This window comes from Polyodon spathula, chromosome 25, assembly GCF_017654505.1.
Source record: "Polyodon spathula isolate WHYD16114869_AA chromosome 25, ASM1765450v1, whole genome shotgun sequence".
Lineage (NCBI taxonomy): Eukaryota > Metazoa > Chordata > Actinopteri > Acipenseriformes > Polyodontidae > Polyodon > Polyodon spathula.
The window spans coordinates 21,341,525-21,354,024 of NC_054558.1; the positions used below are offsets into that span (position 1 = coordinate 21,341,525).

Genomic DNA, 12,500 nt, shown 5'->3' on the forward strand with positions numbered 1-12,500 from the left:
ACCACACTGCCTCCCTCCCTCCCAGTCCCTCATCTCTAACCACTAGACCACACTGCCTCCCTCCCTCCCAGTCCCTCATCTCTAACCACTAGACCACACTGCCTCCCTCCCTCCCAGTCCCTCATCTCTAACCACTAGACCCCACTGCCTCCTTCCCCCACTCCCACTCTCACCTCTAATCACTGAAGTGAGTGACATTTGGAGATGTCTGCAGAGAAAGAGAGATGTGGCTATAGAAGGCAGGGGAAGCAGGAGGGTGATTGAGCTGGGGATCCTAATGAGCCCTGACAGAACTCAGACATGCTCTCCGTCAGTGATCGCCGGAGGAGCTTGGCCGGTGTGCTGCCATCGTGTCCCTGATTATCTTCCAGATTGGAAGCTATTGATTATCAGGGAGGCAGGCGGGAGAGCAGACAGGCAAGTCTGTTCACAGAGTGTCCAGGTTCTTGTTTGATAAGCCCAGCAGCAACACGCTTCTGCCGTCACCAGACAGGCAGCGAACTGCAGTGACAGCATAAAGAGCTTCCTTTCCTTCCCAGTGCCTCAGTTCTAAGCAAAAGACCACACTGCATCCCTCCCTCCTGGTTCTGCAGCTCTAACCACCAGATCTCACTGCCTCCCAGTCTCTCAACTCTAAACACTAGGACAGCCTGCTTCCCTCCCAGCCTCTCAGCTCTAGCCAGTAAACCAAACGGCTCTGTTCTAGATCCAGAGCTATGAAATAAAAACTTGAATCAAATAAAAAGTACTTTGTCGTTTGCTTGTCCTCCATATAATGGGGCCAGTACCAGGCAGCAACACGCAGCTTATCATCAGAGAGAGGCTGTCTCATTTCCCTTCAAACCGGAGGCAGAGCTGCCTGCTGGCGATTGGCAGTCCTCCAGGGTTGGCTTGTTCCTCTTATTGAAGGACACAGAGAGACAACGCTGCTCATCACCGCTCGCTCTGTTGATGTAAACAACAATCAGGAAAACAATTCCCGAGTACGGGAGCGTGTTCCGGGTCAGCGCCTGGCTCTCGTGTCCTGATGGAAATGGGGAGGGAGGGGGGCTCACTGACACCTTGCTGTAATGAAGTTAGCAGGGACAGCGACGACCTGCAGAGAGCCTGCAGATTGTTTCATTAAAATCCTGATTGGATTCTACAATGAAGCTCCGCTCTGTGTCTCTTACTGGTGTGCTGCGTGGGTCGCTGAGGACTGCCAAGCACATGCACAGAGGACACAGGCTGTTTGTGCGTGGGTAAAACCAGCGAGGGCAGACTGCCTAACCAAGGATGAAGCCCAGAGCTGGCTACGATGGTCTTCACAAACAGGCTACTCTTGCAATACATACCCATCATCCTAAATCAAAGCCTGTTATTATTATTATTATTATTATTATTATTATTATTATTATTATTATTATTATTATTATTATTAATAAATTCATCGCTTTAACTGCAGCTCTCTATGTATTTATGTTTTGTAATTCTGACACAGGAGAAACTCTGCAATGCCAGTCAGATGTGTGTAGAGAGATTACTAGATCAATTCATTCATTTATTCTGGAATACATACAGTTTTTGTTGCCATGGGCGACCTCTGCGGTAACCCAGGTTCTGTTTGTCTCAAGAGTCAACAGCCTTCAGACTCTGCCTATCTGACCCCATTGCTGAGATGTGGTGGTCTGATGCTGTCTGTAGTGGAAGACAATCTCTGAGACATGCACCCTGAGAATGCATCGTAACACGATGCACATAAAACCAGATCGTGCCCCACAAACCAGCCAATGTCCCCCCCACCGCTCATCAATGACCTTCCCCCCTCCCCTGCATGCTTGAAACATGCCTCTCCGAGCCGCTGTGTAAATCACACCCATATCTACACAACTCTGCGAGGACCGCTCCATGTAATTATTCCAGACAGACCCTGCTGGTTTGCAATACGGTTAAGAGTATCTGGCTGTGTTCTACTCAGTATGTAATGGGTCAGCAAATTACAGCAAACAGAATGACTTTGAGAGGAATCACTTATCTGAATATGCTGCTGCTGCTGCTTGTGTGGAAGGCATGCTGTGAGCTCACTGTGGCTGGCTGGGGGTTCAGTTCCACAACTGGTTCTGGAGATCACCACTTTACCCACAGCTTGTAATAGTCCCTATACCATCTAGCCCTAATCCACAGGTCACTGCCTCCTAGTCTCTCAGCTCTAACCACTAGACCACATTCTCTCCCAGTCTCTCAGTGATTCCACTAGACCACATTCACTGCTTCACAATCTCCCAGCTCTAACTCACTAGAACACACTGTCTTAGATTTAACAGTATAGTGTGACAATTTAATGCTTTGATAACTGTAGATTAATGCAGTAGCAAAATGCTTAATCTATTACAATCTATTTGTATGTGTGATTGATCAATCTTTCATTTGATTAACAGCTTAACTGTTTAAGGCAAGACAGTGCTGGCCCTGTGGAAAGAGATGAGATTATGATTCCAGAATTTGAGTCTCATCTCATCTCCTGACCCTGCCGCCCATGCACAGGTCTCTGGTGCATCACCAGGTGTAATCCTCTCAATGAGGTGCCAGCCTTTGGCTCGTTGTCTCGAGGGTATAACACTTTGCAGCTTTGCCACGCAGTTACACAACATCGGCCTGACTCCCACGAGCTTCCCTGGAACACGCTCTCAAGTTGTTGAAAACACAACACAACCACAGAATCAATATACACTCTGCACAGGAGAGACACAGGACTGACATTGGGGCTTTGTGAGGAAAAGATGTCATAGAACGTCCACACTATGAGACACTAAATGTAAATTAAATTGCCTTAAATTAATGGGAAGGAGCAAAATGTTTTTATTTCTTATGAAAAGGAACCAGTCTGCAGGCGGTGAGATTCAGGCTGGGATACAGGAGCCCTGGGGAACAGCATTAGCAATCACACTGCAAATGAATCACTTTAATTTGAACAGTCTGCCACAGTCTCTTGCTAAGCTAAAAACAGCAACTCCGCTCCTTTGCAGCTCCTCCCTGAGCCACTGGAAATAAAGGGACTGACACTCGCTGCTCCCCTGAGCTGGCAGCCCTGAACACCCCTCACAAATACTGACTAGTTGAAGCACAGTAAAGAACAGGAAAAGCATAGTATAGCATGCCGAAAGTGTAGAGCAAAATTTCTGCAGATACAAAGGGTAAGCATGGTAGAAATCATAGTGTGCATAACTGCTGTGCAAATGCACCATGGCAGACTGTATTTAGGGTTAAGATGAGGTCCAGGGAGTTCGGGACAGTCATGGCTTGTGATGCACCTTTCTGACATACAGCACGGTCCATGTCAAAGACTGTCATGATCAATGGAAACATTGTATTGGTTCTCAGTATTCTGGTATGTAACCATCGCTACAGGGCTGGAGTTCACATCTTAGGGCTAAACTCACTCTATTTCCAGGCAAGCTTACAGATCTCAGGGCTGTGAAACTCATCCCATCTCCATGGCTGGAGTTCAGATCGCAGATCTATGAAACCCAGACTCCAGGCTCAGTTTAGTCAGCTTCTGCCTTGACATACAGAACATGTCGTCCTTTTCTATGCCATACTCAGATCTTAAATTCGAAAGCAGAGCTACAATCTAACACGTGACCTTGAGATTGCTAACCCTACAGTGCAATCATGTGCAGGGCCGGGCTGGCAGGTGATGGCAGTCTTTACTGATTATTGTTTTTATACATGATGCAAGAGCAAACAGCTTCAGCATCGTGCATGGTCCACGTTTAATTAGAATAGCAACAGCATTGTATTGTGCGCCGCAGCATGTCTGTGCATGGGGTTGGATGAAAACTCCTGTAATCCTCAGTGCATTCCTTTACTGGGTTGCGTTGTGTTCTCTTTACTGTGTCATCTTTCATAGGCAGCTTTATGTGGAACAAGGAGCTGACGTTTTGGGATCAATCCATCGCCTCGGGCGTGTAATGTGTTCTGCAATAAAAAAGTGTTCACAAGCACATTCATTTTCCAGGCTGGCTGCTTTAAAAAATGAACACTTTGCGTTAACATAAATCCAGACTCCCAACGATCTGCTGGATGTATTTTAAATGGTATTTTAATGTGACTGAGTCAAGAAAGACAGTGATGGGAGCAGACAGAAAGCAAAAACATTACTCGTTCTCTCAAGTAGCTGGAACCCACTGCCTCCATAATGCAATCCAGCAGCTGCACTGCCTCCACAATGCAATCCAGCAGCTGCACTGTCTCCACAATGCAATCCAGCAGCTGCACTGCCTCCACAATGCAATCCAGCAGCTGCACTGCCTCCACAATGCAATCCAGCAGCTGCACTGCCTCCACAATGCAATCCAGCAGCTGCACTGCCTCCACAATGCAATCCAGCAGCTGCACTGCCTCCACAATGCAATCCAGCAGCTGCACTGCCTCCACAATGCAATCCAGCAGCTGCACTGCCTCCACAATGCAATCCAGCAGCTGCACTGCCTCCACAATGCAATCCAGCAGCTGCACTGCCTCCACAATGCAATCCAGCAGCTGCACTGCCTCCACAATGCAATCCAGCAGCTGCACTGCCTCCACAATGCAATCCAGCAGCTGCACTGCCTCCACAATGCAATCCAGCAGCTGCACTGCCTCCACAATGCAATCCAGCAGCTGCACTGCCTCCACAATGCAATCCAGCAGCTGCACTGCCTCCACAATGCAATCCAGCAGAGGCACTCCCTCCACAATGCAATCCAGCAGCTGCACTGCCTCCACAATGCAATCCAGCAGCTGCACTGCCTCCACAATGCAATCCAGTGCTCTAAGCTTTTAAAAACAAAACTGACATCAAATCAAAACCAGAGCTTTTAAATAAAAATTCAATAATTGTAACTTGAAAATAATATGTTGTATTTTTTTTCATAAATGCATTCTTCAGTGCTTGCAGTAACTAATAGTTGAATTAAGACACACACACACACACACACACACACACACACACACACACACACACACACACACACACACACACACACACACACACACACACACACACACACACACACACACACACACACACTGACACACACACACACACAAACACACACACACACACACACACACACACACACACACACACACACACACACACACACACACACACACACACACACACACACACACACACACACACACACACACACACACACACACACACACACACACACACACACACACACACACACACACACACACACACACACACACACACACACACACACACACACACACGATATCTGATAATTGGTTAATTGGAGCTGGAGTGAATTAGCATCCCTGGACAGGGTGTGCACTGTGGATTGGAGACAGAGGCTTGTGTCATTGACACCGTGTAGCTGCATCTCCCCAGAGACTCTTGTTTATTCTAACCTTGAATTGTGACAGGGGGAACAGCCTCAATGCACAGCAGCAGTGATGCACAGCACACAGTGTACACACAGTATAGATTGCTTCCAGATCTCTGCACAGAGTCCACAGGGACCAGCACATTAAGCCCAGGTGTGACACAGGTCATTTTTTTTTCCAGACGCTTGTCATTGACCAGACACCGTCCATCCAGGGTCATTCATCTTTGTGATTTTTTATTTAACACCTCTTTTCCCCCGAAGATCACATTACAGTTTTAGTAACGCTTCAGCGAGTGGGACGGTGCACATTAGCACATTTTTTTTCAAGATCGTTTGTCAAATGCGACAGGAACATTGTCTCGGTTTTTTAAAGCAATAGCTGCAGACTAGCTTAGCGAGTGTAAAGCATGTTCTAAATGTGATTAAAAAAAAACACATTGAAATGTGAAATTAGGGGTCACCAATGGAACAGTACTGGGATGGCTGCTTTTCAAGGTGCCTCTGAAATTCTCTTGAAGAAACCAAAATCCCATCTGTGCATTTGAGGCTGTTGAGAGGAGGTGTCTGCTTCCTTCAGGTCCTTAGTGAGCACTGTATCGAAGGGAGCTGTGTTAAAATATACTCACTAGAGGACATATACAAACCTCAGCATATTTAGTTGTCTTATACAGTGGAAAGCAGGCTAGTCTATTTTATTTATTTATTCATTCTTTAACCAGGAAGGAACTCATTGAGGCAGAGACTTCATTTAAATGAGTGTCCTTGCAAGATGACCAGAAACAGACAGCGGTCGTTTCACATCATTGAAAACAAGAACATCACTCTAAAGACAGCATCATTCACTCAATCCGGGCTCTGTCTAACCAGCGAGTGCAGAGTGCCAGACTCGTGGTATCCATCTTGATAAGATGGCACTGTGGATACCGTCCCCCCCAGACTGGCACAAGGGTCCAATCGCGATACACCCGGGAGAGTGGTACAGCCAGGCTTACATTGCATTCAGTTCCCTGGAAACGCTTGACAAACTCCCCCAAAAAAACTAGCGGCTCTCATCTCCACAGGGACGGAAATGAATGTCGGATAAATCAGAAAGTTCTTCTTCAGGTGTTTTAGAGAAATACAGAGACATTAACGGCTTGTTTTTACTGCTTGGTGTGCAACAATTAAACAATCCTGCAGGAAAAACTGTCCTGTAGTGTTGAATGTACGAGATTATTTATAATGCAGTAAGATCTGAATACCATACCTGACTCGTATGGTGAACCGTTTAGTTTGGAAACCCAGTCAGAGAGCAGCTAACTGCATTGATTGTAATAAATCAGGATTTACAGCAACCCCTTTTCTGCTGCATCCCTCCCTCTTGTGAGTCCCGCAGCCCAGAGCCCAGTGTTAGGCATGGCCCTTACCAGACCCATCACACTGTCAACACAGCTAATGGATTGCCACGGTCTAATGGGCACCGAGTTCTGAAACACACTCTGCCCAAAGGCACACGCTTTTCATTAGACCGAATTCGAACCATAACTCTCTCACTGCATTAGAGTTACATCACACGCAGCACAGCACCACGTCCTTCCAACAGAAAGCAGGACAGACTCCAGAGTCACAGAGAACCCAGGACATTGGCACAGTGCAGTGCAGTAAAGGGCTGTGATGAATAAAGGCCAGGTGCTATACCTGTTTCAGACAGGGTTTGTATTGCGTGTTTTGTTTTGATGGTTGGGTGATGGAGCAGTGCTTCACTTAGTAGACCCTTACTGTTTTGGAAGGCTTTTTGTTAATATGAAGCAGATGCCAGATGATAGAGCACAGCCAGTCTCCGCCTTAATCTGCTCTGATCCTAGGAGTTACCTGAGGACTCATTCTGCTCATCTGAAGGGAATTTCTAACCAGATGATATTCTGCCCACATTCAGCAGGGTGCAATGCAAGAACGCAAAGGCACAACAATTGGTATAAATATCAAACAGACCTGCTTTCATTGTAATCAGAGATTGAACAGAGAATGTGTGTTTTTTTAATGTGAAGTGGAATCTATCTCATGTGTGAATTAATTGGGGCTTCTGAAATTATTCTAACACACTGTCTCTTCCCTCATATTCAATGCAATGATGCTGGTTCTCGCCTCGTGAATTAACTCATCATTATAACAACACAACAGGGTTGAACGCTCATTATGCACTGGCCTCTGTGTCTTGCTGAAAGTCCATATCGCATTGATATTAATCTTGGAATTTCTTTACATTGCATTGTAAATATTCAGAGAGTGCCATGCCAATTAACCAGCCACACAAGGTAATCACTACAGTATTGATTTCTCCTGGTCATCTCTTTCCTTACAGGTGTGTAGCAGCAGACCAGAGAGGACTCAAAAACACTGTTCTTGTCACCGTAGGGTGTTCTGGACTATCCCCGCTGTGCATGTAATGCAGGGGTGTCCAATCACAGTCGCGGAGGGCCACTCCAGGTTTAACAGGTAAAATGAGATAAGGAGCTGCTGGAAGGTCTGGATGGAGGTTTAATTGGTTCAATTAAACTGTTTAGAACAGGGTTGGAACAAAGACCAGGAGTGGAAGAGACAGCTTTGGACACCCCTGATCGACTGAGAAGCAACAATAGATGACAATATAGAAAGAGCTATAGTAATGACAACATATTAGTATTTTTTCAACGTTCTGGAATATATATGTGTTTTCAGCATTCTGGAATATTGCTTGAGTTTTTGCATAATTGGACACAGCTGTATTATTCTTTGCTCTGCGTAGCTGCCTGTAGTCCTGTTGCCCAGGCTCATTATTCCATTCTTTTCCACAGTCGCTGGTGTACAAAAGATGACATTTATCACACAGCTCAGTAATAAAAATGCAACACAGCTCATATTCTCCTAATGCTTTTTTACACAAGATGATCTTGTTTAAAACTCTTCACAAAGGGGCTTTGATCAGTATCTGCCTGCTCTGTTGATCAATGGAGTTTCAAGAGCAGAGAGGAGGGGGTCTCCAAGTTGTATCAGTGGAATGCTTTACAAGCACCAGCTATCTTTAGCACACATGCTGGTGTACAGTCGCTCACACAACTGAGTGATTATTATTTAATGACATCTCTGATAAAGATCCTGTAGTAAACAGCCTGCATGTACCTGGTGCAGGGAAACTTTAGTCATGATAGACAAGACAGAAGGTCACGGAGACTGCTACTGCTGCTACAAGGCGCTATATCGGCACGTGCTTCCAGAACCTAGACATGAAGGACTTGATCTCTTCTGATCTCTGCGGAGAACACATTTCACAAGACATTTCTATGCGTATGAAATCAAACCACTGGAACTGAAAATATGGGACAACTGTCACAAATAGACAAATGAGTGAGTGTCTAATTGAAGTGATGACTTCAATAGGCCACACATGCAACTCATTAAAAATAGTAAGAGAAAAGGAACACAAAGCCACAATGACAAAATGCGTGAGACTTTTTAGACAGTGTTGGAGATGCCTAATTAAAGCACAAAGTCTTCTAACATTTTCATGCATGCATACCTATTGTTTCTATTTCACTGATTACTGAAATTCTCACACCCGAGGTTTTCCTTCAAGTAAATAAATAAAGGATATAAATGATTCATCTTGAGGTGTTGTAATAAATGTGCACACAACTGAGACAGTGTGTGTTTGTGTGTGTGTGTGTGTGAATAGATGGATAGATAGATAGATAGATAGATAGACAGATAGATAGATAGATAGATTGCTGAGATTAAACCATTATTTTTTTTTATAGAACATAAACTACAAATTGGGGTTCCAGAGAAGCCTCTGATAAAAAAAGACATACTTAGTGTTCTATATAGTGCAGAACGCACAGGAAAGCCTCTTTCGCCAGGTGCTGGTAATTATTAATGTAACACTAACAGACGCATATTAGATAAGAAGGGAGCACCAGTAAGGAGAGAAGAATATACCAACTAGTTCTGTATCATTATCCGCGGATAATTATTGATCGTACTGCATGGTAGTGACAGCGTACGCTGTTGCCCTTAGGAAATGTCATCCCCACACAACACCGCCTCGGAAGCGGCGCCGCGTTCATTCCGCAGGGGTGCTAACAGGCTGTCGGCGGAGTGTAAGCTGCGAGCCTCATTAGGAATTATTTCTTAATGGTGCAGCTAAACGCACCGGAGCAAAGCGCTTTCAAAACAAACCCTCGCAGCCCACTTTCAATAAACAACTAGAATGCGAGTCTGAATATCTTAACCATGAAATCGTACATCTTGTACATTTTAAATATGTCATAGAGGGTTTATCTGAATTGTCTGAGACTATACAGCACTTTAGAAACACCAGTGAAAACCAAAGTAAACCGAATTAAGTGTGTCACCAAAACGAATGAACATTACAGTGTATAAAACAAAACAGGTGTTTAAAATCAGTTGCTTAAGATGTAATTCTTAAACATTTTGGTTTACAGTGCGAAGTAATTTTAAGTAAGGAATGCAACGTTTTAGACACATGTAATGCTGATATAAAATTAATAATAATACAAAGAAAAACTTTGATATCATTGGGATTAGGGCAGGTGGAATCAGAACTCCGCTCGTTTCCCACTGTGTCGTGAACAAGCGTCCACCTTCATTAAACCCAGCTTCGCTTAAATGCCCCAGCGTTGCATACCCGCTGAAGCAGAAACATGGGGCGCGGTGCTGGGTGGAGAGCAGCTACTAACTAATTATTTTTGAAAATATAATTCTAATCTAGTTACATGTTTTAATGATATATATAAAATGATATAGTTTATTGTTTTTGTAATTTGAAATTTATTAAACTATAAACATTGTATTGTCGATTTATAAAATAACGTAAAGATTGATAGTGTAACACATTATTAAATCACATTGTGTATTTGGGTGAACATAATTCGTTACAATGGCAAAGAAAACCTGGTTTACACAAGTGCAATGACTTAACGGAACTGCTGCTAAGCCTTTATCTTACGGAAATAGAATATCTTGGCACTGCTTTAGACCGTTCTGAAAAACGCAAGACTCCAAATGGCAGCTTTTTACACGTCGAAATGTGCGGTCCCGTTTCTTACACAAGAATGCTTTTCAACGAAAAGGTGTTGTAGGCATTGAGCGTATGATACAAAAATATTTTATAAAGAATTTTCTCTGTGAAAGGACTTTACTGAGTTGCACTTGGCGCGTGACAGCGACACGTCTGTGGCTGACACCGACCCGCTCCGAACTTGACAGGACGCGCAGGAGCGTAAAAAGAGATTTCCAATATAAATTGAACCCTTTCGCACAGTGTAATACTTCAAAACACAGCCGACAGTAAACCCTGCCGTGCGCTCTGGGGCCTTCTCAACATTTAAATCCGGAGACCAACAATACACTTACTGTACATCAAAAGATAAGAAACCTCGCTTTTCATTTTTAGGGTTAGTCCCACAGGCAGTTATCAAACTATTCAGTGAAAGGGCTTATTACACAGATCTGAGTTTGTCGAAAGGCTATTACTGGCACTCATGTCTCTCCAGAGACATCGTTTATTTCATTGCAACCCTTAAAGGATGACAGGCACATAAAACACAGCATCCCCAGCCTTGCCTCGTAAAATAAACCCATTTACTGCGATCGGGATGAATTGCGATGTCTTTTTAGGGAGACTGTGCGGCCGCAGATCCCAGTGACCCTATAATTGGCAATCTCGGGTTTCATCCCTGTGATAAAGAGAGAAAAATCAATGGACTTCCTTTGGTTTTATTTGCATGTTTGTTTCCACCATGTTTATGGTTTTGTTGAGGTAGCCGAGTTACAAGAATTTCAGCTGGCGCAGTAAACACTGAACGCATCTACAGTAAGAACACTACAGAGTCACTAATGCCGCTGTTAATAATAATTGCACAGACACGCCCGGCACACCTCGTTGAGCGCTGCCTGTCATTCCGATGGCACTGTGACTCTTCCGATCGGGTACATCTACAAGGTCGCGTTTTAGAATCACACACACAAAAGAAACAAAGACAAATAAAGCAAACAGCTAAAATATGTTAACACTAATGGAACGCGCATTGAATCGGGTGAAGTATTTAAAAACGCTGCGATTGTATCTTTAAATCTGTGATGTTTTTCTTTGAAACACACAACCTCGGAGGGTGGTCGGGGGGGGGGGGGGGGGTGGGGGGGGGGGGGGGTCGATCTGCATTGCTGGATTTGCTGACACTAAACAGACAAATAATTAAAACAAATACATGCTATCTATATATGCCCTCAGCTGCGATGGCTATTGATCCATTACATGCCCCAATTAACCGAACAGCTAAAGAAAGCAGCCTCGCCAAGGGAGCGTATAGCATGAATCATTTGATTAAAGAAACACTCTGAGCTACACCTCGGCGCTTCAGACGGTAAAGCTCATTTGGTGTATGGAGACCAAATATCCCTCTGCACTCGAAAGCGTTTTTTTTTTAATATAAAAGTCTGACACAAACATGCACATAGACAGTAGTAGAGCATGTGTCACACTGCCAGGAGCGCTGAAAGAGAGTAAGCAGCCCCCCCAAGCCTGATATTTACCCCCCACCCCCTTAACATGTCCCTTAATGATCTCTTATTACCATAGATACAGCATGCAGCCTATATCATACATCCCATATGTGTTCACAATTTAAAGATAAGCTTGCATTAGACATTCATTATATTGATGATTGACAGCAGTGTCACGCCACACGGATAGCGTTATATGTAATACAACACTGTGTAGCGAGAATTAAACTGTTGGAGGTAAAGATATGGAGAGCTATCCAGAGTTTTTCTGCAAAAACCTTTGTTTTTTCAATTGAAGCGATGTGGAACCACACACCCGTGCGTGCTATTCTGTGGCACATTGCCCAGTGAAAATGACGGCTGGAACTGCACACAATAGCTGGGAAAACCAGAAGCGCAGTCCGTCTGGTTAATACAAACACAGCAAGCAAAAAGCAAATTACATTCAAATAAATAAATGCATCGGAGTCGATCTGTAATTGACTTCCTGTATGGGATTTGATAACAGACTCCAGATAGCCAGCCTGAAAGAACACCGGTCCCAGCAGTTTTACTGACACGAGTGCACAATGTGACCGCAGA

General features: G+C 44.3%; 1 protein-coding gene across 1 annotated transcript in view; it reads right to left on the reverse strand.

Annotated features, from left to right (window-relative positions):
• The window catches only part of LOC121300268 (seizure 6-like protein), a 31,888-nt gene that overhangs the window by 18,497 nt on the left and 891 nt on the right, over window positions 1-12,500 (reverse strand). The gene's annotated exons all lie outside the window — the stretch shown is intronic.